Source organism: Manis javanica, chromosome 4 (genome assembly GCF_040802235.1).
Source record: "Manis javanica isolate MJ-LG chromosome 4, MJ_LKY, whole genome shotgun sequence".
Classification (NCBI taxonomy): Eukaryota; Metazoa; Chordata; class Mammalia; order Pholidota; family Manidae; genus Manis; species Manis javanica.
The window spans coordinates 15,755,746-15,782,463 of NC_133159.1; the positions used below are offsets into that span (position 1 = coordinate 15,755,746).

Consider the following 26,718-nt stretch of genomic DNA (forward strand, 5'->3'; position numbering starts at 1 on the left):
TGGCCTGCAGCCTTCTGCAGGGCTGAGAATAGGAAGCAACATGCTCCTTCTTGGAGCTTGGAGTCTGCTCACGAGCCCCTTTAGAAATAAAGGACAAAATAGGGACATTGTTTCCTGGACAATGGGGTTTTCTCACAGGGCGAACTCCCCAGGCCTTTGTGAGGAGGGCTTCCTTTAAGGGCAGCTGCCCTAGAAGACACCCGCTGGGCCAGGGGCTGGCCAGTTCTTTGGGTCCTGAGCATAGGCACCTGGGGCTGAAGATGCAGCTGTAGGTGTGTAGAGACACCTTGGGTTAGTAGGACCTGAGAGACTAAACTAAGAAAAGATGAGGGCTAGAGAAATGGCTAAACTCAAAATGGAATTAGGATAGGGGCTAGGGTAGGATTAGGAGGATAGGCCTAGGACTGGGGCTAAAGCCAGGCCTGGGGTGAGGCTCGGGGGTTAGAACTGGTCCTGGGAGGGCATGCTGTACACTGTTCCACAGACACAGGCAGCCTGCTGATCTGGGTGGTCTCAGGCAGGCTTTCTCACACCTTCACCTGATCTCACCTCTTCTCCCTTGAACACTCTACCTAGTGCCCCAATCTGCCCCCCTTAGCACTCCTGTTCTCCCTTATATCTGCTCTAGCTCTTTATCTGTTCCCTTACCACCTTCTAACTTACTATATAATTCATGTATTTATAATGTTTATTGTTTATTATCTGTCTTCCCTAACTAGAATGTCAGCTCTATAAGGACAGAAATCTTTGTTTTGTTCACTCACGTCCCCAGTTCTAGAACAGTGCCTGGCACAAAGCAGGCCTCCAATAAATATCTATTGAATGAATAAAGTTGTTAGGCTTCTATGAGCGGAGAGCTTCTTTGTTTGGAAAGTGAGGATAACATTAATGACGCTGCCTTGGCACTGAAAGGAGGAGCAAATGAGACCTCACTTTGCCCCTAGTCTGGCAGCACTTCCACAAATGACAGCTGTTATGAGCCTCAGTTTCCTCATCTGTAAAGTGGGAATGAAAGTCCCTACTCTGCAGGGCTGTTTTAAGCATCAGATGGGTCAGGAAGTACAAAGCATTCAGACCAGGGCCTGCCCCACATGATGTCAGTGTTCAGCGATGCCAGGGAGCCTCATTATGGGTTTACTGCTATGGTCTTGGCTCTCTTAGTTCCTTCCACCTCAGGCCTTTCAGTTCATTGTTTAATTGGGTTAAGGTGGGGGCTAGAAGTGGCACTGGGTGTCAAGTGGCTGAACCTTTGGTTATGCCTGGCCTGGAGATAAAATGATGCCTCAAATCCAAGAGTTAAGACAGACAAAGCTTTACCAGATCCTTCCTCTTTAAATACCCACCTAGATTTCAGACAGTCTTTCCCCTAGCCCCAGGGCAGGGCCGACTCCTTGCTGCCCCCCTTAAACAGACCTCAGAGTTCTGTCTTTTCTCTCTGCTCTTTCTCCCTCATCCCCCCTCACCGAGGGCTTGACCCCCCTCTGCTCATTAGTTGGTCATTTCTCACTGCAGGGGGGTCTCCAGGGGTCAGCGGAAGTGAGGATGCAAACTGTGGGTGTCCTGGCCTTGTGACTCTCCTCTAACTTGGCATCTACTGCCTAGCAAACTTCAGGCCTTTTCCCAAGCAGGGCCTTCATGGCAGATGCTTCAATATGGAATGAACGAATGGGTAGAAAAAGCCCCAGCTCTGACCCTGACCTTTAGGTAATGAACGTCTCTGGCCTTCCGTGTCTCCATCTCTAATGCAGATTATCCATGCCTGCCCTGTTGTGAGAATCAAATGACATCATCCGCTTTTAGAGCAAAGGAAGCCTGGAGGGCAAGACAGTCCAAATTGCTTATTTTTTTCAACAGGGAAATTGAGCCTCATAAAGACAAGTTATGTGTAGACGTACAGAAAACTGATGTAATGAACTGCTTTCTACCAGCCGCATGGTCCTGGAATCCTGGAACCCTGGACTGGGTGGGATTTAAGAGATAGCCCGGTCCAACAAGCCAGAGGAAATGTGAATCCAGGCAGGGAAAGTGACTTGCTCAGCTTACCTAGAAAGCCTAGGACAGAACTGGAATGGGGGGTTCCTAGTTCGCAGTCCAGATCTCCTCCCTGCTGTGTGGACAGCATCGGGAGGGTGACTCTCAGGGATCAGGGGCCTCAATCGCTGCTGGTTGACCCCCCTGCCCCCTGCCTCAGTTGAATGCTCCTTAGGGGACAGAGTCCAGGAACAGGATAGAAGGGGTGAGGGAGGAAAGTGGCAGAGCTGGCCAGGCAGTAGTCCTTTTTGCTGGTAACCAATCCCTGTACTCCTGAGGTGGGAGGTGGGTGCCTGGGGGAAAATCACCCAGACAGAGGGTTGCCCAATGCTGGCCATGCCTTCCCCTTTAGCTCTAGGGAGGTCAGTAGCCAGTCCCCTGAGCCCTGTCATCATCAGTATCTTGGTGACTTTGGACAAGTCACTTGGCCCCTGGGGACTCGCATGTGCATTAACAGGCAGACACGGTCTCCTATCACGCTGGGGGTCCGTGATAGGTAGGGTAAGGATGAGGATGAGACCCCCAGTGCCCTGCTGGCTCGGCCTCACAGCCTCTGTCCAGGCAGCAACAGGCACATGTTGCAAGCCTGGAGATTTGCCCCTAGCTCACTGACGATGACACCCTCTCAAGACTGATGGTGTCTAGACCCTTGGAGTTTGTGAGCAATTATAGAGCCTCTCCCAGATTTTAGGCCCATTTCTAGATGCTTTCACCCACAATTTCTTATGCAAAAGTGTTGTATTTCCTAAACTTCATTCATTTATCACCTCTGTGATTTTTGCCATAATAACTTAACTCATTAGATACATAAATAACTCAATGTTTTGAGTCACTTTTAAAAACATAACCTTACATCAAAGAGGATATTTTATATCACTCCTGTAAATAAAGAAAAAGTATCAATTACTAATTATGCATGTGTAAAAATAAATGCAAAGACATTCTTGGGTTCTGGTGCCAGGACCCAGTTCAGGCTCTAATCTTACAAGTCACATGCTATCTCTGGACCTCTGTTTTCTCCTCTGTAAAATGGGATTGTCTGGGCTGGTATCGGTTCTGTGATTCTGCTCATGCTGACACCTTCTCCCCTCCACTCAGGGCTCGATCCCTTGCTCACCCTCCAGCCAAAGGTGGCTGCAGGAAGACTGGGGCTAAGATATTGATGATGGCAGGACTCAGGAGGATTCATGGTTCCTGCCTTTAATCTCTGACTGGCTGTGGGTTAAGGACACAAATTGCTCCGTGCAGCCCCATGGGCCACGAAGAGTACCCTTTTCTTGAGGTAGTGTGCTTTTTGTCAGTGGAGACATTCAAACAGAGCCGGGGGACTTCTTGGTAGGTGACTGTCAGGAAAATTCGAACTCAGAAAGGGGGCAAGTCCCCTGGGCCCACAGGGGGCTGGTCCCTGCGGAGCAGGTAGGAGACCTGTAGCACCATTATCTGCTCCTGTCCACTCCCTTCAATATTTATCTAGAATGTTGATTTCCTGTGCACTCTTCAACCACTGTCTCACGACTCCTGTACTAGGTGGAGAGGTAAGCCACGGGAGACGGTGTCTGCCTGTTAATATGCATGCGAGGCCACAGGGGCCAAGTGAGTTGTCCAAAGTCACCAAGGTGCAGTCTTGAACCTGGGCTGCCTGACTCCACTGCTTGGAAAGTGTCAGCTAACTCCTCTGCCACCCAGGAGGCTTGTCCTGGGACTCTGGCTGGGACAAATGCAAATCCTGCCGGTCCCTTCAGTCTCTAAGGAGAAAGGCAGGAACAGGCCCTTCCAGGGGAGGCTCTCCTCTGGAAGCCGCCCTTCCTAGGTGGGCCTCTGCCTTCCTTCCATCCTAGGCAAGGAGAAAGCCACAGGGCAGGGGAATGAGGAAGATTACAGTCTGGTCTGGCGTGGGAGAAGGGCAAGGGCAGGGAGAGTCAGACATGGTGGACAGAGATGCGATAAGTGGATAGGGACGGAGACACAGAGCAAAGACAAACAAGTAGACAGAGACAGACACAGAGGAGGATGGACAAGGTAGGGCAGCAGAAAGGGCACCCACAATGGATAAGAATAAAGTGGGGCCAACGATAAGGACGCCTAGGCGACGCGCACAGAGACCAGAATCAGCCCACGCTGAAAGAGGGACAGATGAAGACAGAGGGAGAGAGGAAGGGCACAGGTGAGGGGGAGCCCTGGGGCGGAGGGCCCGAGGGCGCGGCCGCGGCACCCCGCCCACTGCGCCCCGGCGCAGGGCTGAAGAGGAGACCAGCAGGGGGCGCCCTGGCCACTCGGCCCGACCCGCCGACCGGGGCCAGGGCAGGGGGCGGAGGCGGGAAGGGCCGGGCCGGGAGGCGGGGAGGGCCGGGGCTGGGGGCGGGGGCGGGGGCGGGCTGCCCGGGCAGCGCTCGAGCCCCAAGGCAGCCTTTATAAGCCCGCGGGGGAGGTGGTCGCCACAACATCGCGGTCCCGCCACTCCGCGCCGTCCGTCCCAGCGCACCAGCCCCACGTCACTTGTTCACGGACAGACCCTCGCCCGCGAACTCTGCGCAGGTAAGGCCTCCAGGCTACCCGCTCCCGGTACCCCGCCGCAGCTCCCGGGACCCTCTCTCCGCCCCCCAGCGGACGTGGTGGATCCCCGGCCCCTCCCGCAGCCTCCGCTAGCCCCGGGGTAGCGGCCAGATTGGGTATAGAAGGCAGTGCGGGGCCCTCCCCGCCCCCTCACAGCCCAGGGTAGCCCATTCGTGACACCCCGGCACCTGTCCCGCACGGGCACTCGCGCGCACCCGAGGCTCCGCGGGAGCCCTGGAGTCCAGACTTGGGGCCCGCACGCTAAAGCCCAGCGCTCGGGACCCCTCCTGCAGCCCTGGGGTCTACCTCCCGGGCGGTGGTGCGGGACCCGCACCCTCGGTACAGGTCCCCGCCCCCGGTGGCCCGTGACTGAGCAGCCCCTAGGGTAACCCCTTGGTCGGGGGTCAGGAGACTCGGGCTGCCCGGTGCCCTCGCACGCCTCCCACCTGTAACCCCTAGATCTCGTCGCAGTCGTCAGAGGAGGGGGCTGGTCTGGGAAGTGGGATCTGAAGTTGGTGGGGCCAGCGCCGGGGGGAGTGAGGCGCTGGGGCCCGGGGGCGGAGCGGGGACGGGGAGAGAGGGGAAGCCCGGCGTGCGTGGGAGTGCGGGTGGGCAAGCAGCCGTGGGCGGACCTCTGGAACCCTTGAAGTCCAGCGAGCCTGAGACCTCTGGCTGCGGCAGGTGAGTGAGTGAGTTGCCCGGAGCTGGTTCTCCAACTCAGTCTTGAGAAGAAAGGGTTAAATGCAGTAGCGGGGCGGGAAGCCGAGAAAAGCCCCATCCTCCCACATTTTTTCAGCACTTACTGGGGTGGGCTGGGGGCTTTTCAAAGGCATCTGGGAGGAGGGGCAATCGCTGGAGATCAAAAGAGACCGGGGAAGGAAGGGCCCTTGGGCCCTGGGAAAAACTCAGGACTCTGCAGGTGGGCGGGGCTTCACTGGGAGGCAGGAGTTGTCTCCCGTACACGTGAAGATGATGGACACGTGAAAATGATGGCGACTCTGTGTGGAGTGCCTCCTCCCACACTTCACTTGTATCATCTCCTTTAGAAATGGGGAAACTGAGGCTGAGAGAGGTGAACCAACTAGTGGGACAGAATTTGAACCCAGACTCTGAGCCCTACCACCATAGCCTCCTATGTCCCCTACATAGTCTCTTCTGGAGTGGGGTCTTGCGTACCTCATGCTCCAGGCCGGCTTTCTCCAAACCTTTAGTCCTCCCCACCTGTGCTGTCCCGACCCGACCCCACACCGCTCCCTGCCCATCTTGTTCCTCTTTTCTTCCTGCCTCCCTTTTTCTTCCATAACTCCAGGCATCTGAATTCCCTAAGCAGAAAAGGCCCCAGAAACACAGTTTCCCAACTTTCCAGCCCCTGGGGTGAGACAGGCTCCTGTGACTGCTGTGTCGGTGGCCCCACCTGCAAAATAAGTGCGTCTCCTAGGACTATTGTGAGGAATAAAACTGAACTGAGACCAGAAACAAAATGCTATCTTCATTCAACAAAGATGTAAGCTTTGCACCAAGCCCTGTTACAGGTGCTGGGAATGCAGCAGTAAATGAAACAGACAAAAGCTCTCTCCAAGGAGCATTCACATAAAAAATTTTCAGGCTCTGAATATGACATTGTAGAATTAGAATGGAGCAAGTCATAGGGAAGGAAATTAAGATGCAGTAATGCATAAAATAGGCCAATATCTGGTCTTCACTAATAGAAGACAACCTAGCTGTGTGACCTGGAACACAATCAGTTCCGTGTAGTTCCTCTGTCTCTTCCTTTAAGCCCAGGAGACCAAATAATAGTGCCTACCAGTGGTGAGGTCTAGATATGATTAATGCATGTAGAGTGTTTATCCTGTTCCTATGCTTAAGAAAATATTGGTTATAATCAGCTTTTATCAGCAGAAAATGCACTGCTGCCATTGGGTGTAGGGTTATGTCACTGCCCCTGAACCCTAGAAACCTACTGTCCACCTTCAGCTAGGCTCTGCTCATTCTCTGGGCTGCCTGGTAGGGTGGCGCGGTGTCCTCTCCTTGCCCACATTCAGATGCTACCTTCTACCATCCTATAGACACAGCGTTGGTCAGGAACCTGGAGTTCTGTGCCAGGAACAGGTTTGTGACTGTTAACTTCTGCAGTGCCTCCTTCTTTCTGTCCTTGTGCCTCGCTGTGTCCCTGCTTGGAAATGGGGTGAAACCAGATTCAAGCCCTGTGTGTTCTGTGGCCTACATACCTGACATTCCCTGCAGGCTAGATGCAGTGCTCACTTTACATGGAAAGAAACTGGACTTGGAGGAGGAAGGACTTGATCAAGGACACAAGGACGCTGCCTTGGAAGCTAGGCTAAGGTCCAGGTGTTTAGAATTCCAAGTCTAGCGACTGAATGAATCTCTGGGTGGGGATGAGGCCTCTTAATCCAGGGGTGGGATCCAGTGGTATAGCCCATACCTTGAAATAGGTCCAACTGAAGTTACTAATATAAAACCCAGCACTCAAAGAGACCATTGCGGGGAGAGTAAGCAAGCTGGGCTGAGAACCAGTGCTCAGAAATCTGCTCCTGGCCACAAGAATGCCGACTCAGCTTCCCTGTGCGACTTTGGGCAGCAGACTGGAGCTTTGCTGTGCAGTATGTTTTTTTTCTCTTTCCTTGTAGAGATGGCCCCACTTTAGAGGGTGGTTGAGGGCAGTGGATTGAAGGTTCATTCCCAGCACTGCTGTGTGATGCTAGACAAGTCACTTTCCCTTTCTAAGCCTGAGATTGAGGAAATCATCTCTAACGTGGGTTAATAATATGTACTTTGCAGAGTGGCTGTGAGGGGCCAGCAAAATCACAAATGGATTTGCAACTTTGGGCTGAAACAGTGTTGGTGATCATTATTGAGAAGTTAATACTCCCTGTGGGGGCAATTTCAGCAACTTTTTCCTTCAGCCACTACCGGGTGATCCACAAGGGCCAGAGTAAGGCCCTGGTTAGGTTACAAAGGCCTAGATGGCAGGAAAAATACTGGCTTTGGAGTCAACATCTTGGGTCCCAATTCCTAGATGAGTGACCTGAGACAAGTCACTTAGCCTCTCTGAGTTGTTGGGTTCAAAGTAGAGCCTCAACTTTTATACGATGATCAGTGTCCAAAGAACATTCAAGAATAGTCTCCATATTTTTCTACCTCCCAGTGCCACTCCCCGACATTGCATAATTGCTCCCAGAAAAACTTCATGCTTAAAGTTTTCTGTGCTGAAATTCTCAACCTCACTGTGGCATGAAATCAATTGTTTGCATTTAATTTGACTTCTCATATTAAGGGGACAAAATTTGAGATGAGGTAGGAGGTAGGGGGAGGAGATGAGGAAAGAGAAGTTAAACCAGATGTGGTTTTGCTTAACTGTCGCATGTGGTGAAACTGCCGGAGTCTTACCATCATCTTCCTGAATTTAGTAACCAGAAATACGGTTTCAGTAAAAATTGTAGTGTTGCTTCCTAGCTAATGTGGACTCACTCTCCCTGTTATTATTATTATTACTATTTTATATTCATCTGAGGCCACAAAGTTACTGGGCACAAAGGAGAGCTGGTAGATGCCTGGAATTTCAGAGTGCAAAGGTGTTTGTTTAGTGATGGGCTCTGCCAGCTGGCTGCTTTGCAGACCAGGGAGACTAAGGACCAGAGAGGGGAAGGGGCTTGCCCAGAGTCACCCAGCTGCTTGAAGCAGAGTTGGACTGGGAACTCAGTTTCCTGGCTTTAAGCTCCACGACCTTTCCAAAGATAACCACTGTCTTGAATTTGGTGTATATAATTTCCATAGAACATCCTTAGTGTATCTGTTTTTCAAGATGGGATGCAGATAGTGTGGGTTGCTAGAAAAAGATCCTCAGATCAGAGCAGAGTTTAAGTCCTTGGACTGTTGATAATGCTATCTTGTGACCTTGGGCAAGTCACTTACCTTGCTGAGCTCCAGTTTCCTCATCTGCAAGACAAGATGCCTGAGGAGTAGGAGTGGAGGAATGAGACTTCCTTAAGACTTGGAATGAATCAAATTTAATCAGTTAGTCCTCAAATATGACCTAGGTTATAGTAGGTCAGGCACAAACTGCCATCATGTACTTATCTGTGTGACCTTGGGCAAGTCACTACCCCTCAGCTCCAGTTTCCTCATCTGCAAGGCAAGATGCCTGAGGCAAAGGAATTGGGGGTGGGGGTGAGAGTGGAGTGGGGTGAGGCTTTCCTCAGACTTGGAATGGGTCTAATTTAATCAATTAGTCCTCAAATATGACTTAGGTTATATATGGCAGGTCAGTTACAAACTGCCTTTCCAGGTGGCAGGGGACAAGTGTGGTGGATTGTTGACTCCTGCAATGATTGAAAAACTTTGGTTTAGTTGGTGGTGTTAAACCCAGTGATTTCATTTCACTTATCTTGTAAGGTCGGATGTGGCAGCCCTGGGCTGCATCCCTGCCTGGCCACCACGGCTGGAGCTGATTAGCAGCTGCTCTGTCCACTTGACCACACTCCCCACTGCTCCCTGCTCTCTAATGGGTGAGGCAAGTTCACTTGCGTCACTGATGTAACCTGACTGCCTTCTGGGCTTGCAATTTCTGGACTGAGTGCTATGAGGTCATGGAAGGAGGGCTCAGATACCATCTGAGTGACTGAGTGAGGCTTGGGTTAGCCCACAAGGGCTCAGGGTAGGAATGTGGGGCACATGGACATCAACCCCTCTTCTCTGGCCTGGCAATCTCTCTCAAACACCTGTGCTAGGTGGCGAGCTCTTTCTTCCTGCTTTAGTGATCCAGGAAGAGTGAGGGCTCTAGAGGTTTGGGGGTGACAGCATCAGCCTGTCAGGGCTCAGAGCTGGGCCTGGCGTCTGCCCACCTGGGGACAGGCAGCCCTGGGTGCTTCAGTTTGGAGATTATACCAGCCCTACAGGGAAGGGCCTCTCTTAATAGTAATCACAGGTCCTCTAGTCCTTGTGTCTACGGAGATGTTGAGAAGTGTGCCCATGTGAGAGGTGGCATTTTGTGAGCACCCGCTGGCTACCAGCCACCTTCACCATTATCTTCCATCCGTGTCTACCCGCCACTCCCTGCCATTTTGCAGTTGTTGAGACAGGTTCAGAGGGCAGACACCTGGGGTATGCAAATCCCAGGGCAGGGAGGCTATTTCTGGGAGTAAGACCTGGTGACCCCAGGCTTGTTGCATAGAAGCATTTCATGCTCCCAAATCTTACTGTATGATTCAGGCGGATGACCTTCTCTTGGACAGGTCTGCAAGCTCCTGGGCAAAAAAACCTCAGTAAACATTTTGCTCTTTAAAGAAGTGTTTAGGTGGCTTTAATTTGAAAAACCACAAATCCAGCCTTTAAAAGAGTCAATGATGTGGCTTTTTATTAAATCTCTTGCCTTCTCTGATCCACCTTTATTTTGCCTATCAAACAACTGGCTGGGTAACTGTCTCAGATCTCAGGCTCTTCTGTCCTGAAATTCCTCTGTGCCTCTTGTTGGCTGTCACTGAACTGTTATCAGGTCTTTCTGAGTATCGTTTGTCTCTCCCTCCACCTGTGCTCACTTTGACTTAGCATACAGAAATTAATAATTTAGTCATCTGCCACCATACTGGGTTGAGAGTGCCCCTCCCCTCTCCACCCTTACTCCTACTTAGCATTTCCATAGCTCCTCTGTTTCTTTCTGCCTTAATGAGCTCTCCTTCCCCCCATCCGGTCCCTCACTGCTGCTGATTAAAAGTCTGAGACTCTACCTTCTAACACTGCCATGCAGGCTGGTGCTCTGTGCCCCCCAGGGGATTGCCCATTTAGTCTTCCAGCAGCCTGTCTGACAAGTGCTATTATCCCCACATTACAGATGAGGAAACTGAGGCACAAAGTCACCCAACTGGAAAATGGGGATCTTGCCTCCTGCCATTGCCAATCTACCCACTCAAGGCTGCTTCCTTCCCTGTTGATATGACAATCCATCTTCTAAAAGAATCTGGTTCCTTATTTTGAAACCAAATATAGTAATTTCAAATTCCAGTTTGTTAGTCTATCAAGATACCAGAAATAAACGGGATTCCTCAACAGCTTGTCCAAGCCCTTGCCTGAATCACCCGAGTATTTTTTGTGAAAATGTGTGCTTTAAGTTCCCACCTTGACCTAATCCTTATAATTAACAATGAAGGGCTTACACTGTGCCATGAACTGAACAAGTCACTTTGAGTGACCTTATTGTATTTGACTTGTTATCCCTCCTCATTTTACAGAGGAGGAAGCCGAAGCTCAGAGAAGCTGAGGGATTTTCTCACAGTCAACACAATTGGGAAGTGGAATGAGACCTAACCCCAACAGATTAGCATCTGGATTCAAATCCATGCTTCTGTACAGGCCCTCAGGGGGGCCTGTATGCAGTTGTTTTCAGCGGAACCATACATCTCTGGGTTTGCAAAGTAACATGTAGTGGGAGGGGACAAGCACAACAGGCATTTATGGTTAGCAGCAGCTCTGTTCTTTCAGACAGGGATCTCGGCCTGGACCCTCCCTCTTCTGGTTAAGAAGGCAGTGACAGTCCTAGCAGGAAGCATCCTCAGAGAGCCAGAGAGGACTGGGCTTGAATCCCAGCCCTGTGACTTTGAGTTGTATGACCCTGGGCAAGTCCCTTTTCCTCTTGGCTTTCAGTTACCCTGACTGACAACCATGGCTTGAACTGAGGCAAGGCCTTAAGACTTCTCTAGTTGAATGGCAGATAGTTGACATGCAGACTGTCACTGTCTTGTCCTATACTCGTATCAGACATCACTAATCAAACACTGCACTTCCTTGAAAATCTCAAGTTCTTTCTAAATGCAGTCCTCCAGAAAGTTATTATCAACTAATTAGAGTTGGCACACAGGATAGGTGGACATCACAGAACCAGACTAGATTTAGTCATTGTGTGGATGGAGGTGGAGTAGGGACAGGCCCAGGGTGGCCCCCAGCTTGGTGTTGCCATGCTCCTCAGTCATCTTTTCCTTGTCTGGGAAAGCAGGAGGGATCCAGAGCTAGGACATAACCTTTGATATGGCGTGGGGACCTTTCATGGGGCACACAACTGTGCCCGTGTCCAGTCCCAAAGGGGGACGCTCGTTTCTGGGCCCTGGCACAACCCAGGCTTCAGGTAAGAATGGAAAGGAAGAGGCTCATTTCAGAAAGTCCTGGGAGTTAGGCTCACCCCTCACCCACCCTCTGTAATATCAGTATAAAACAACATCAATAGTAATAATAAGAGTAGTCATAAGAGTTACTAACATTTACTGAACATTTATTACCTCTCTGCTAAGTGCTTCATATATATATATATATATATATATGTATATACACACTGTTAATCTTATAATAGCCCATTTTTCAAGTGAAGGAAGTGACTCGGGTGAAGTAATCTACATGAGTTCCTCCAGGTGGTGAACCAGTGGAGCCACTGAGATTGGGAATTCACATGTGTCTGACCCTGAAGCTGGCATCTCTCCTGGCTCAGTTTAGCACTGCCAGGCTCTGTACTTGGTCTTCCTCAGCTCACCATCCTCATTCCTCATCTGTGACCTGGACACTCCTTTACCGTGCAAGGTGTTCTTCTGCATGCAGAGCCTACCGCAGATGCACAGGTGTAGCACAGCAAAGGGCATCTCCATTTTTGCAGGTTAGAAAATTGTGCCTGGGATCACACAGCGAGGACATGCAAGTCCCTGCACCGGGAATTCCCCACACCAGCAATAGTGTCCTACCTGTTTCTTGGGCCTTGCTGAACAGATGGCCAAGGGGAGCCTGAGGCCTGAGAGGGGAACTCAGGAGTGTTGCAGCTCAGCTGGGGTTAGGTTTGCGCCCCCCATGCCTCCCCCACCCCACAGCCCCAGTCCTAGTTCTGTTTGAATCAGCCACACGCCCCTGGGCAAGTCACTTTAATACAAGCTCCGTTGCCAGACTTCTATTAAAGCCCTTTCTTTTTTTTTTTTTTATTGTTCAATTAATATTTATTAAGTGCCTGGCACTCTAGATACACGACCCTTCACTGAGATCCTGATGTTATCTCCTCCTCTGTCTGGGGGATTTATTTTTTATTTTTTTGGTATCATTAATCTACAATTACATGAAGAACATTATGTTCACTAGGCTCCCCCCTTTACTAAGTCCCCCCAACAAACCCCATTACAGTCACTGTCCATCAGTGTAGTAAGATGCTGTGAAATCACTACTTGTCTTCTCTGTGTTGCACAGCCCTCCCCGTGCCCCACACACACACATTATACATGCTAATCATAATGCCCCCTTTCTTTTCCCCTGCCCTTATCCCTCCCTTCCCACCCATCCTCCCCAGTCCCTTTCCCTTTGGTAACTGTTAGTCCATTCTTGGATTCTGTGATTCTGCTGCTGTTTTGTTCCTTCAGTTTTTCTTTGTTCTTATACTCCACATATGAGTGAAATCATTTGGTACTTGTCTTTCTCCGCCTGGCTTATTTCACTGAGCATAATACCATCTAGCTCCATCCATGTTGTTGCAAATGGTAGGATTTGTTTTTTCTTATGGCTGAATAACATTCCATTGTGTATATGTACCACATCTTCTTTATCCATTCATCTACTGATGGACACTTAGGTTGTTAAAGCCCTTTCTTATTCATGAACTCGCCAAATCCTTAAAATAGCCCTATAGTATTCATTTTCCAAAAGGAGAAACTGAGGCTCAGGTCAAATCAATGGCAAAGCCAGCCCTCAAATCCAGGTGCAGATCCCAGGCCAATTAATGGTCTTTCCCCAAAACGGTGTCCCCACCTCTTGTCTCTTTGCTCTGTACCTACTGCCCCTCCCTGCAGAGCCCTCTCTGCCCACGTTACCAGTTGGCATTATAGCTGCTCTTCTTGGTCTTGCCTGGAACTCTTGAGCCTTTTATAATGTGATCATCCTTTTGAGTTCCTGGAGAGGATCCCTGTGTCTAGCAAGGTACCGGTGCCCAGCAAGTGTTTCCTGTCTTTGAGTTAATGAAAGGCTGCCATACTTGGTGGGTTTCCACAGCCCAAGCCAGGCTTGATTTCCATGGAGAAACTGCTCAGTTTGCCACCCGAACCACCCCCAGGTGATTTCTATTGGTGTTTCTGTCTCTCCCCTGATGACACGAGCTCAAACAGTGCATCAGGGATCTGTGGCGGGATAGGCTGTCAGGTGTGGGTTCCCTCAAGGTCATGTCTCTTACTGGCCTTTTGATCCATTTTGTTCACAGATGTACCCTCAGGACCAAACAACTTTAATTTCTTAAATAATAATGGTAACAGCTGTCATTTGCTGAATCTATATGTACCATGCTTCCTGGTGCATAGTACACAATACGTATTTGGTGAATGAATATATGAATATGAGTACTTGCACATCACCCCTGAGGCTGGGCCCACAGAGAGGTTTCCAGGAAGGGAAATGGACCTGTCACCTCACCCCCTGCCTGGGACAGTCCTAGCCTGTGTTCCCTGGCACTGCCCACAGCCAGTAGCACCTCTCCAGGCACGGAAGGTCCATTGCGCTCTGGGGCAGGTATGGCTGTGATGCATGGTAGAGGCAGAAACAGGCTCCAGTACCCAGGGTCGCAGAGCTGGTGGGTGATGGAGCTGGAACTTGAATCCAGAGCCTGGGGTCTTTCTGCTCTGCCTCCTGGTCTGCTCAGCAGACTTCTGGCTCTGGGTGAGGGAGGGTGTGTCTGTCTGGGGACGTCAAGTCCGGAGATCCAGGTCTGGCTCCAAACAACTTTGTTAGTTTAAGAGTGATAGTAAGAGTGGTCATTCACAGGGACCCTGTGTGTGTGTGGCCTGCTAATTGTCTTAATTCCCTTTTTCATTTGGTCTTAACCTCCTGCCAGGATTGGTATTTGAATCCCTGTTTTTGCAAGGGAAGAATGGAAGCAGCAGAGAAAGGAAGGGACATGCGGAAGGTCATGCAGCTCCTAGTTAAGGTTAAGTCAGAATTTCAGCCTGGGTAGCCTGGCTCCAGAGTGTGGGCCCGTAATCTCTGAATATTAGATAAATCTCTGCAGGCCACATGTGTAAACTGTTCTTGAACCTGGAGCTTCTTCCGGAGCCAGACTTGGAGGGGAGGTGCGAGGCTGGGATAGACTACGGGACACTTCCGGTCCCCTGAACAGAGTGCAGATTCTCTGTCCCCTGTGTGACTCCCGGGAAGGAAGCCGTGGGCCTGGGGGCACAGCATGGCAGTCCCGGGACCGCGGGGTCAGGAGGAGGCCAGAACCCTGGCCGAGGCTAGGGCCAATCTCCTGCTGAGGTTCCTGAATTCGAGTGGCTTTGGCTGGGCTAACTGCTCTCAGTACTGGCTTGTATGAGGACTTTGCTCTGAAATTTCCTTCTTCAACACCGGAATCCTGGGCTGGCCTGCCTGCCCTGCTTCCCCCACTTTTGGAGGAAGCGGATCCTTTCCTCTTGGATAGTACATGATTTGAATAATCGAGTGTTTCCCAACTGGCCCCTGGCCAGGCGAGCTCAGCTGCACAAGGCCTCTAGCTGGGGCTCCGAGGCAGGCCTGCCAAGGTCCTCAGCCAGTCATCGAGGGCTGTGCTGTTGAGTTTGCCAGGCCAGGCCACAGATGATTCCGGTGAGAGAGGCAGTGCCAGCCTGGGCTTTGTCCACTTGCTGCCCGGAGTGGCTCCTGGTGGGACAGGAAGGGGTCTGCCTCTGCTTTAGGAGGGACCTTCATCAGCTCACCTGGGTGCTGGCTTCTTAGCACCTGTAAGGGTGGAGAAAGGAAGAGACGGGAAGGGGAAAAGACAGTGCAGGAAAACATTCATTCAACAAATACTTCATTAGCCCACCTGCCTTCTAGGCCCCAGGGCTAAGTGCTGGAATTCACAGGTGACGCTGGTCTAGTTTTTGCCTTCAAAGAGTACCAGAGACCATAGAGAGTCCCAGGTGCTACAGGATGAGGGGAAGCCCTGGAGCCCTGGGACCAGAGGATAACCACAAAAGATTTCTGGAAAAGGTGACATTTGATCTTTTTCTTTTTCGTGGGCATCTTCTATAGGTAGGTGTGGTTACAGCAGTGGACAGCCCGAAGTCCTTCCTCCTGGAGCCTCCATTGTCCTGGAAGAGACAGACCATAACGTAATTTCAGACAGTGCTGTGGAGAAAACGAACAGGGTTGTGAAGTAGCCAGGAGTCTGGATGCAATGGGGGCTTCTCACCCTGCGTGGGCCGGGAAGGACTCAGGAAGTGGCGTTTGACCTGAAGAATGAGAAGGCGTGCGTCAAGCAGAGACCTGGGGAAGAGTGTTTCAGGCAGGGAGCAGCTAATACAAGAACCTGAGGGAAGAGGGGGGGACACAGAAGTCTGAGTGTCTGGGGTGGGGGCCAGGAGATGTCAGAAATGAGGGCAGGACCTGGAGTGTGTAGACATCTGAGTGACTCTGGGAGAATGAGCAGGGGCCGGCCAGGAGAAGGCGTTGGGTGACCTTAAAAAGGCTGGCCCCTTAGAAACAGTGTGAGCAGGAGTGGCCTTCAGGGCTTAACCACTCTGGCCCTCTCCAAGTGCAGATGGGGCAGCTGAGGCCCAGAGAGGGAAAGTGACTCTCCCAAGGTCACACAGGGAAGTGGCCAAGCTAGATCTAGGTCCCCTAGCCACCAACCTCTCTCCAGTATTTCCTTCCACACAGCCCCTCTGGATTAAGGCAGACATAAAGCATTTACTGTTTGCCAAGAAGGTTACACACCTTGCCTGGTGTAGTGAGGCTCAGAGGAAGGAGAGGCTCAGAGAGGTGCAGTGCTCTGGCTAAGGGTCATTCAGACCTGGGTTCCATGTGATTGACCCTGGCCAAGGCTGAACCTCAATTTGCTCGTAAAATAGGGATGGTAATGGTTTAAGGCTCATAAGACTGTTGATTGAAATATGGTGGGTGTCCAGTACTTTCTATGGTGTGCTTGGCAAGATGTGAATGTTTACTGAGCATTTTTATTTTCATTTGAGTTTTATGGACCCTGGGATCGTCAAAGGGATTAATCATGATCTTTGTTTCCAGTACTCATCATTCATCTGTAATAGCCCTCTTGTGTATTTTATTATTAAAAATAAATTTAGAAAACCTATATATACCAGGACTAGAATATTGACAGTAACTTACATCTTCCCCTGGGCTCCTCTGTCCCTCCCCAACCCACCTCCTTTCCTGTGGGGTAACCACTACCCTGAATCTGGGGTTTTACTCTCTGCTTTTTTTTTTTATTTTTAGATTTTTATTTTTTTAAATTAGTATTATCACATAGTATATGTATCATATCTGGAGTTTCTCATTCCCTTTTTTTTGTTAGTATTAAAAATCCTATATGTGTGTGTCATGAGTCATGTATATAAATATTTTTTAAACTTCATAAAAGGATGTCATGGTTTACATAATCTCCTGGGACCTGGCGTCTTTCCTTCAATTTTATATTGTTGAAATTGATCAATTGTTGCATATAGCTGTAAGTCTTTTAAACTGGTACAATATTCCACTGGGCAACTATACCTCAATTTTTATTTACTCAAATTTCTTGGTAGAATTTGGGATTTCAGGTTTTTGCTCAGGTGGAGAAGCAACTATAAATATTCATGTACATGCTTCCTAATGCACGCATATAGGGATTTTCTCCTGATAGATACCTAGGAGGGAAATTGTTGGGCCATAGGGTATATGAAAACTTGTTCAGTGTCAGAAGAGCAAACTTGTGCAAAATGTTTAAAAAGTCCTGCATCTTCTCTAACAAATGGTGTTGATGGGTTTCAGAATTTTTTCCAACCAAGTAAGTATAACAGTTTCTCATTGTAGACATGATTTGCAGTTCTCTGATTACCAATGAGGTTGAATAAGTGTGTGTGTGTGTGTGTGTGTGTGTGTGTGCGCGCGTGTGCGCGTGCGCGCGTGTGTGAGTCCTCTGGGAGTGAACTTTGCTCATTTTTCGATTTCTCCTTTTCACGTTGATTTGTAATACCTCTTTATATACATTAGTCTAATGTTTTGGAAACTGAAATTCTAAAATTTAATATAGTCTGATTTAGCAGTCTTAATTTACTAATTAAGCTTTGGAGTCTTGTAGGAAGTGTGCCTTCAAAGTTCTACTAAATGTTTTAAAGGTTTGTTTTTTAATGTTGTAGACCTACCAATCCACGTGCAGTTGATTTTGTGTATAGTATAAGGTATAGGGATCCAATTTCATTTTTTTCCCCATTTGGATACCCATTTTTTTTCATAGGTTTTCTGGTTCTCTTTGTTTCTGGTGTATAGAGATGCAGTAGGCTTTTCTGTGTCTGCCTCTGGTGTTGGTGTGCAATTATTATGGTCTCATTGAATTAGATGGTAACATTTTCTCTTCTACAGTTCTCTGGAAAAGTTTGGGTAAAATTGAGAACTTGTCTCCTAAATCTGATAAAACTCACTTGTAAAATCATCTGCCCTGCTTTCTTTGTGGAAAGACTTTACTGTTTCCATTTTTTTAGTTCAGGTTCTTTATTTGTTCTTGAATCAGTTTTGGTTAAGTTACATATTTAAAAATGTATCTATTTGATCTACGTTTAAAAATTGTCATAAGACTGCTTATAGCATTTTTTATTCCTCTTTTCCATATTAATTGTATTTTCTCTTATTCTTTGGACTAATCTTGCCTCAAGTTAATTTTTTTTAAAGGATCAACTTGTGGCTCTGATCTTCTCAATTGAATCTTTTGTCTTCTGCTCTTTATAGTCTTGTTTTATTTTCTTTGCCTTTCCTTTTCTTCATGGCCTAAGTTGGAGACCTAGCTCATTAATTTTTAGCCTTTCTTTGCTGTATTCCACATTTTTTGACATGCAGTGTTTTATCATTCAGTTCTAAGTAATTTTCAAATTCTGCTATATGATCCCTGAGTTAATTTAGGGATGCTTTTAATCTCTAAGTGTATGAGGAACTGTTGTCCTTTTAAAAATGTGAGTCCTAACTTAATAGTACCATGCTCAGAGAATACAGACTATGTGAAAACCTGTCACTTGAAACGTGAGACTTGCTTTATGGCCTGGGGTATGTATTACATTATAAGATGTGCGAGTATTCCTGAAAGGAATGTGTATGTACTTTGTTTCTACCATCCTACACACTTTTATGTCCAGTTTATCTTGCTTTTTCTGTTTCACTTTAGTGTTTTATTACTTTTTTAAAATGCTGAGCTGTAGCTTTATGCTACAAAGATCATTAGCATTTTCACATATCCCTCGGTCCTCTTCCCTTTCAGTCCCCATTACATCACATTAAAATTGGCTAGATTTTTTAGTTCTCAGTTATTTTAGATATGTTCTTCTTGTTCTTTTCTTTGATCTGGGAATTTTTTTAGAACATGAAACTTTACTAAGTTATTTGCTCAGCCACTTCGCATCTTTAGTATCATCTGTGGAATTTGCTTCTATTAAGTAGTTACTTCAGAATTAGGTGTTCTCGGGTGGGGGTTGTCTTTGAGTTTCAACCCTGAGCCCTTGAATATTGTGGTTTTTATTAGTCTTTGGCATTTAAATGACAGTTTAGCTGGATTTATAATTCTCGGTTCAAGTTATTTTCCTTCGGTACATTGGTCAATTCAATTTAATACTTATTTCTTTGTAAGTGATGTTTCTCTCTAGACTTTTAGAATGTTTTTTCTTTTGATATTCACTATATTTCTTTTTTTTTCCCCACTGTAATATTTCTGAGTGCACATTTTTCCATATCTTGTCCTGTTTTTATATCTGGAGCCCTTTCAAACTGAGATCTTTCATCTTTCTTTAGTTCCAAGGTTATTATCTTCATTATTTCTTCAAATATCTCCTCCCTTGATTTATTTTCCTCTTCCAGAACTCCTTCCATCTCTCTTTGTTGATGTATAATTTCATATGATAAAATGCACAGATTGTAAGTGTTCAGTGTGTTTGACAAATGTATGTTACCTTGTAACCATGACCTCAAAACAAGATTAAAAAAACATTTCCATCTACAGCAAGTTCCCTCATACCCACTTTCCAGGCCATTTTGCCTCCCAAATGGAATTATTATTCTGGTTTCTTTCACCATGGATTAGATTTGTCTTTTCTAGAGTTTCATGTAAATGCAAATTATACATACAGCATGTACTCTTTGCCTTTGATACCTTGGCCAATTCAAGTTGATACATATTCCTTCATAAGTGGCCCACCTTATGTCCAGCTTCTTTCACTTAATATTTTTGAGATGCATCTATTTGTTGCATCAGTAATTCAGTCCTTTTTCCTCTGAGTAGTTTTCTGTTGTATCGATATTCTACCATTGTGTGTTCAATCTTCTGTTAAAGAACATTTAAACTGTTTCCAGCTACCTGTGATTCCTTATATAGGTATACTTCAATTTCTTTAGTGCAAATACTTAGGAATGGAATTGCTGGATCATGTACATGTATGTTTAACTTCATGAGAAATTACCAAACTCTATTCCAAAGTTACTATATTACACTCCCATGAGCAAAATGTGAGATTTCTGGGTTTTTCTACATTCTTGCCAATATTTGACTTCGCAAGTCATTTTGATTTCATTTTAGTCATTCTGGTGGTGTGAAGTGGGTTTAATTTTTATTTTCCTGAATGACTTGGAGTGCCTTTCCACGAACTATTGGTCACTTGAATATTTTCTTTTGAAGTGGCTAAATATTTTGCCCATTGCGTGTGTGTGTGTGTATGTGTGTGTGTGTTGAGGGGTTGGTTAATCATTTTATTCTCAACTTTAGCTCTTTATTTACTGGATACAAGTCTTTTGTCAGCTAGATGCACTGTGCATGTTCGTTTCCATTATGTGTCTTGTCCATTCAGTTTCTTAATGGTATGTTTTGAACATGAATTTTTTATTTTGGGGAAGTCCAATTTATCAAAATTTTCTCTTAAGAAGTTAGGACTCCTTGCCTACCCAATGTTGTGAAGATATCCTCTGATGTTTTCTTCTAGAAGCTTTATAGTTCTGGCTTTTATAATTAGGTTTATGATGCATTACAAATGAATGGATAAGGTTGTGCTTGATGTTTTCATTTTTAACAGATGTTTAACCATTTCTTTAATATTTTGTTTCATAGTCCTTCCTGGCTTCTTCCTGGAGGTGTTCCTCCATCTGATAATGCAGTTCCCTATTGTATTCCTCAGCTGTTGTATCCATTCTACAATTTTTTCTACCAGTTATGTTTATTTCAACTGGTTGTTCATGTAGAATATTTCCACTTGGGTCTTTTAACACTTTCTTGTGCTGTTTTATGTAGTTAGTATCTTATTTCTGTTGGGTGTTTTGAATGCTTATTTAAAATTCTCAGTCCCTCTGTTGAATATACCTGATTCCAGTGGTATCTCTCATCAGTCTGTTCTTTTGAAGCCGTTGTGCTCCTTGGCTTCCCTGTTCTGTCACCTGTGAACGCCTTCCTCAGGGGGCTTCAGCTCTTCCTCTGGTGCTGTGGGTTGGGGTAAGTACCTAAGCCTGACCCTAGTCTCTCTTTAGAACCCATGAGCCAAGGAGAGAACAGGCCCAGAGTGGGGACCCCCTGGCACCAGAAACACACAGACCCTCACAGGGTTTGGCATTGTGCCCCTACCCTCCCCCTCAAATAAGTAGCTCCCCTGGGGCTGGGCCTCATTTTCCTCACCCCAGGAAGAAGCAGCCAGGGCTGGGGGTTGTTCTGCTGGGTCAGAATCCACAGCCTTGGTCTGGAAGGCAAGGATGGTGGAGTGACTGGAGGGCTCTCTGTTCCCTCTTGATTCCTGTGGTTTCTGCGTGTTGCCCGTTGCACTGCCCTGATTTCACTCCAGCTGATGCTTCTGCCATCTGTCTGGGCCGCTACTGTTAAAGTGAGAGCCCTGGTCTTGGTTGTTCCAGGGCAGTGGGCATGTCTGGTATGCCTGGGGTGCATGCTGGGCAAGAGGCAAGAGCAAAACTCAAACCTGATTTTCTTTTTTATAGTATTCTCCAGCCTGCCAAAGACCAGGCCCTGCCCCTTGTTCTGGCTGCAGCACCCACCCCTCCTCCGCACACCGATTTGAAACCCCTGTTCATCTCCCCAGGAGATTGTTTTCTTCATAATTTCCTAGACTTAATTACTTTTGGATCTGTTGTTACTCTGATGTTGATTTGAAGAGGAGGGTCCAGGAACCAAATGTCTAGCTCACTATTCTAAGGCAAAGTGAACACCCAGGCAGCCTTATCCACGCTGCACCACCAGCCAGGGCACAGTGGCTCAGAAGAAGAACAGCAAACTGATCAGAGATAACCCTGGAATCAGCCTCATTAGAACAGATGGACCAAGAATTTAAAGTAAGCATTAAAAACATGCAGAAGAAATAAGGAAAGATGATCAACGTACAATATAATAAGAAAGTGTGAAGGGGAAAGAGTTAACATGAAAAACCAGCCTCCTCCTTGGCCCCTGCCCCAACCTTTGCATGCATCTTACAGCTCACTATTCTCCAAGAAAAGACTTTCATGGCCTCTAAGACTTTCTGTGAGCGGTTCCCTCTCCTTAGATTGCCTTCCCCGCACTTCTGCTGGAAAAATTATGATGCGTCTCCAAGACCACTTCCCTCTGCCCTGCTGGGCCCTGGGGTCCATTGTGGTCTTCGGTGGTGGCCTGGGGCTCTGCAGTTAGGAAGCCAGCGTGCTGGTCCTGATTCTGCACCTACCTGGCTGTGTCTTTGGGAAGGTCACCTTACATCCCTGGACCTCAGGTTCCCGCTGGGAAAAGTGTGTGTTAGGTTAGATTTATCTCCAAAGTCCCCTTCAGCTCTCCAATAAAGCTGCTGCAGTGGTTAAGAATGAAGATTCTGGAGTGGGACTAGCTCTGCATTTTAATGGGCAGTTATTTCAACTGGCAAAGCCTCAGTTTACCAACCTAGCATAACGGTTAAGAGCTTGTACTTTGGACTTGGACAGTTTGGGTTCATAATCTCAACTTTGCCTCTTGGCCTGCTGTGTGACTGTGAAAAGTTATTTAACCTCTCTGTACTTTTTTTTTTCTCTCCTGCATGGTGGGGTTGATAACAATGCCTACCTCAGAGTGGAGGAGCACAGTGAATGGTGCTTGCTGATAGTTGCTCACCAGTATACAGGCTTCTTTATTCGGTTCCACATATTCTTGATGTCTTTGTGCCCGGCTCTGCTAAGGGCTTTCTAAATCTACTGTCTATTGAATTTTCTCTCTTTGCAGAGACTCTTCAATGAATTTTATCTTTTACAAGATCCTTGTGAAATGGGGACAACAAATGCTGTTTTTTACAGATAAGGAACCTGCAGCCCCAGATATAGAGTCACTTTCGAAGCCACACGGCCAGGACTTCACCCCATGTCTACCTCCTCCATGGCCCAGGTCTTCCCATTATGCCGGAGTGTTCAGAAAGATTCCACTGGGGTTTGGGGATTCCTGAACAAATCCAGTTGGGAGAGCTCAGTGAGAAGCTCCCTCCTCACCCTTACAGTGTATTCTGGCTGTCTGCCTGCCCTTGGCCTTACGCAAGATGTCTTTTGTAAGTTTCATGCAAATGAGGGCTTTGTGATAGGCTAGAAGTTTAATTGCAGAGGCAGAACAAGAGTGGGTTGGGCAAGTAGGGGCTCCTGGGACCCGGGATAGAGACCCAAGGGCTCTGGGAAACAGAGGGAGCTTTTGGAGGAAAGAGTCAGCAAAGAGGAGGGCTGAGTTTCAACAAGCCCAGAGCTGAAGACGGAGAGCAAGGACTGCGGAAGCCACATGCGCCTCACCAAGAGGCAGTTCCAGAGCGTAGTCTAGAGGCTCAACTCCAGCCCCGCCACGTACCCCTGAGGGTCTGGGCATGTGGCTTCATCTCTCAGGGCCTCAGTTTCCTTATCTGCAAAAAGCCTCCCAGTACCGTTTGGTAGGGTTAGGGGAGAGGGTACACGGGAGCCCAGCAAGTCTGTGAGATCTCAGTTCCACCACTGGTTAGACTGGCTTGCGTGGGTGGACTAGATTTAATTCTGAAGCTTCGGTTTCCTTACCCACAATTTGGGAATTGTATTCTAGATGATTTCTTGATGAGGTCTTCTCTGATCTCATTTGAAACTGTAGATGCCACCTCTCCCCCCCATAGTTCTCCCTGCCTTCTGCTCCATCACACCACCACCTGGCATCCTACTGATTTCCTCCTTTACTTCTGGTTGATTCACCCCATCAGCAGGGATTTGGGCTGTTTTGTTCAGCACCTAGAACACCTCTGACTATAGTAGGCAGTCAATAAACAATGGTCCAACAAAGGTTGGTTGAATGACAAATAGGGAAGGTCCTAGCATATAGGGATGTCAGTTGGTGTCCACCGGACTTTAGTGATGTAGGGCAGAGGCATGAGAGAGGCTGGCACAGTTTGCTCGGGATGCGAAGGGCTGCCCATGCCTGGCTTGGATTTCAGGGTGGTGCTGGGTTCCTTTGGCTGCACCCTGTGGGAGATGAGCCCTGCAGCAGAGGAAAGCTGGATGGGCCTGAGCACTGGGGCTTCTCAAGGAACCAAGACCTTCGAGCAAACAGGAAGCCCACGATACCTGGCTTTCCTCTTTGCTTTAGCTTTTTAAACCTCTCTGACTGCCCCTAATTGGAACAAACTACCTCAAAGGAATGAATACCCCAGTGCCACCCCTGTACCCCAAAGGCTGGGAGAAAAAGCACTGGGCTTAGATCCAGGCAGATCTGGGGACATGGCCTGGCCTGGCCTCTCTTTAGCAGAGGGACCTTGGGCAAGTCACTTCACCTCTGAGTCTACGTTTCATAGTATGTGAAATACATGGAGTAGTATTCTCCATGGAGTCCACAGAACATGGAGTGGTCTGTGACCAACACATTTTACTGGGACTGAAGGGCCTAGAGGGCAGAGCTTTGGCCTGCAGCTGCTAGTACAGGGCCAGCCACCGAGCAGACACTTGAAACCTGGTGGTGAAAGAGTTGTTAAACACTGACAGCTGGTTAGAAGGCGAGGGTCTGAATCTGGCACAGACTAGGGCTGTCAGGCAAATCGCCCCAACGACCTCCTATGATTCTGTAAGTTTAGAGATTCTAAGGAGAAAAATCCTAATTTGTATTCAGCTAGACTCTTACTTTACTGTGTACTTAAAACTTACTGACCTATCTTTAGCTTATTTGTAAGATCTTTCCTTTGAGAGAAACAGCTGGCTGAGTATGATGTGATGTGGTTGCTGACGTTTTAAGCCTGGAGAAAAATTGGCTGAACTGGAGTTCTGAGGTCAGTCTGTCCCCCAAGTAACAGAAAACCCAAAGCAAACAGGGGGAATTAATTGGCCTGTGTGGCCTGGATATTGAGAGGTGAGCTTCAAGCATAGCTGCATCCAGCGAGCAACATCACCAGACCGTCCCTGCATCTCTGCTTTACTTCCCAAGGGGTTGCTTCATTTTCAGGCTCCACACAATGCCTTCCCTGCTGCCTCACACCCTCACAAATACACCATCCAGTGTCAGTCTTATCTTATAGCTTAAGCCAGTCAGGACCCACCTGGGGCTGCTGGGGGTAGGAAAAATCCCACCCAAACCACATGGTTGAAAGGGGGAGGGTTACTTCCCAAGGGAACTGGTATTGTTAGGAAGGGGGAGTGAGTTCTGGGTGGGCAAAGATTGCCACAGGTACTCACTTACAGTCATCAGAGGGGAAGCAGAGGAAAGTCATAGAAACACCCATAGAATGCTTCATAGTTTGCAAAGTTCCTTCCCTCCCAAGAAGCCAATATTGGAGGCAGAACGGCGTTTATTATCCATGCTTTGCCGATGAGGAAACAGCTTTTGAGTATTGGACTAGGACTGACTTGTAACCCTGAGCTGCCCCTACCCTTCTCAGTCTGTGCAGAATAGCAAACCCAGAGGGACTGACCTGGGAGGGATGGGGCCAGTGTGACTGCAGTGCCTCTCTAAATGGAGGGAACTCTCTGTCCAGATCTGAGAGGTCCTGAGGAGGCTGCAGTCATGTGAAAGCCCAGGATTTGCTGGTCTGGGGGCGGAAGGAACAGCCTGACATTAGGACTGGTCACGGGGCGGCAGCCAGACACACACTAGGGGAAACTTGCAGCGCTCACTGCCAGGAACTGAGCGCGCGCACACACGCGCAACACGAGCAGAATGAGGTCACATGGCACAGCCATGTGTGGCTCCCTGTACCTGGAGTGGCTAAGGTACCCGGTCTGCCATCAGCAACAGTGATGGCGATGGAAGTTGTCCTGGCATGACTGGGATGGGGTAGCGTGCACAGGGGACGCCGAGCCAGCCAGGCTTGATCTAAATCCCAGCTCTCTCATGCAGTTGCTGTGTGACCCTGTAGTTCCTGCCCACTTGAGTCTCAGTGTTTTTTCTTCTGACCCAGAGCTCATAATTCCCACCTCACTGGGCTATTGGAAGGCTGAACAACAAGCTCCCTGAATATAATAGATGTTCCAGGAAGAGTTTCTCTCCCTCTTCATAGTGTCCTATTGACAGCTGTGTGACCGTGGCCAAGATACTTAACTTCTTTGTACAGGAGTAATGGTAGCACATAGCACAGAATGTTGGGAGGATTAGATGGGCTCATGCATGTAAATCACTGCCAGCTAACATTCATGGAGTGTTGAATACATGCCTGGGCCCTCAGCTCATTGTTGCTGAACTCTCATTCTTAACAGAGTGATAGGCACTCAGTGATTCTCTGCTTAGGTGAGAAATGAGGCCCAAACAGATGAAGTGACATACATAGTTATGAAGCCAGTGAGTAGCAGGGACTTGGGTGAGCTGTGCGCCCTTGGGTGGGACCCTCACCTCTACAGGTCCAGGTTTCCTGTCTGGAGGTTGGGCATTTCCCTATTCTGCCACCTCCCACAGTCACTGGGCAGATCAATGCTGTAGTGGCCGGGAGCCTCAGCAGGCCGGAAGATTCTCTGGGCATGTGCAGAATGCCGTCGGGGGGGCGGGGGTGCCCAGCTGCAGCAAACACTACCTCTGGGAACATCTGTACTCATTCTGTGATGCAAGCAGGGTGTGTGTGAGCCCCCTGCACATGCCACCCAGGGATGCTGCTTATGTTAGCCACTGCCCAGAAGGTTAGAAGTTCATGGCCGATTTCCCCACAGTGCAGAGCCATCTCGGCCTCCTCCTGAAGAGCCCTCGTGGGGCCTGTGGAT

The 26,718-nt window shown here is 48.1% G+C and overlaps 1 protein-coding gene across 5 annotated transcripts in view; it reads left to right on the plus strand.

Annotated features, from left to right (window-relative positions):
• Positions 1-26,718, plus strand: part of ALPL (alkaline phosphatase, biomineralization associated) — a 64,903-nt gene that overhangs the window by 8,014 nt on the left and 30,171 nt on the right. Inside the window, exon 1 of one of the 5 annotated variants that reach the window (XM_017651142.3) lies at positions 4,409-4,566. The exons of the other annotated variants lie outside the window; for them this stretch is intronic. The gene's annotated coding sequence lies outside the window, so the exon portion shown is untranslated. Of the gene's footprint in view, positions 1-4,408; positions 4,567-26,718 lie in introns of those variants that run through there. 5 annotated transcript variants of the gene reach the window in all.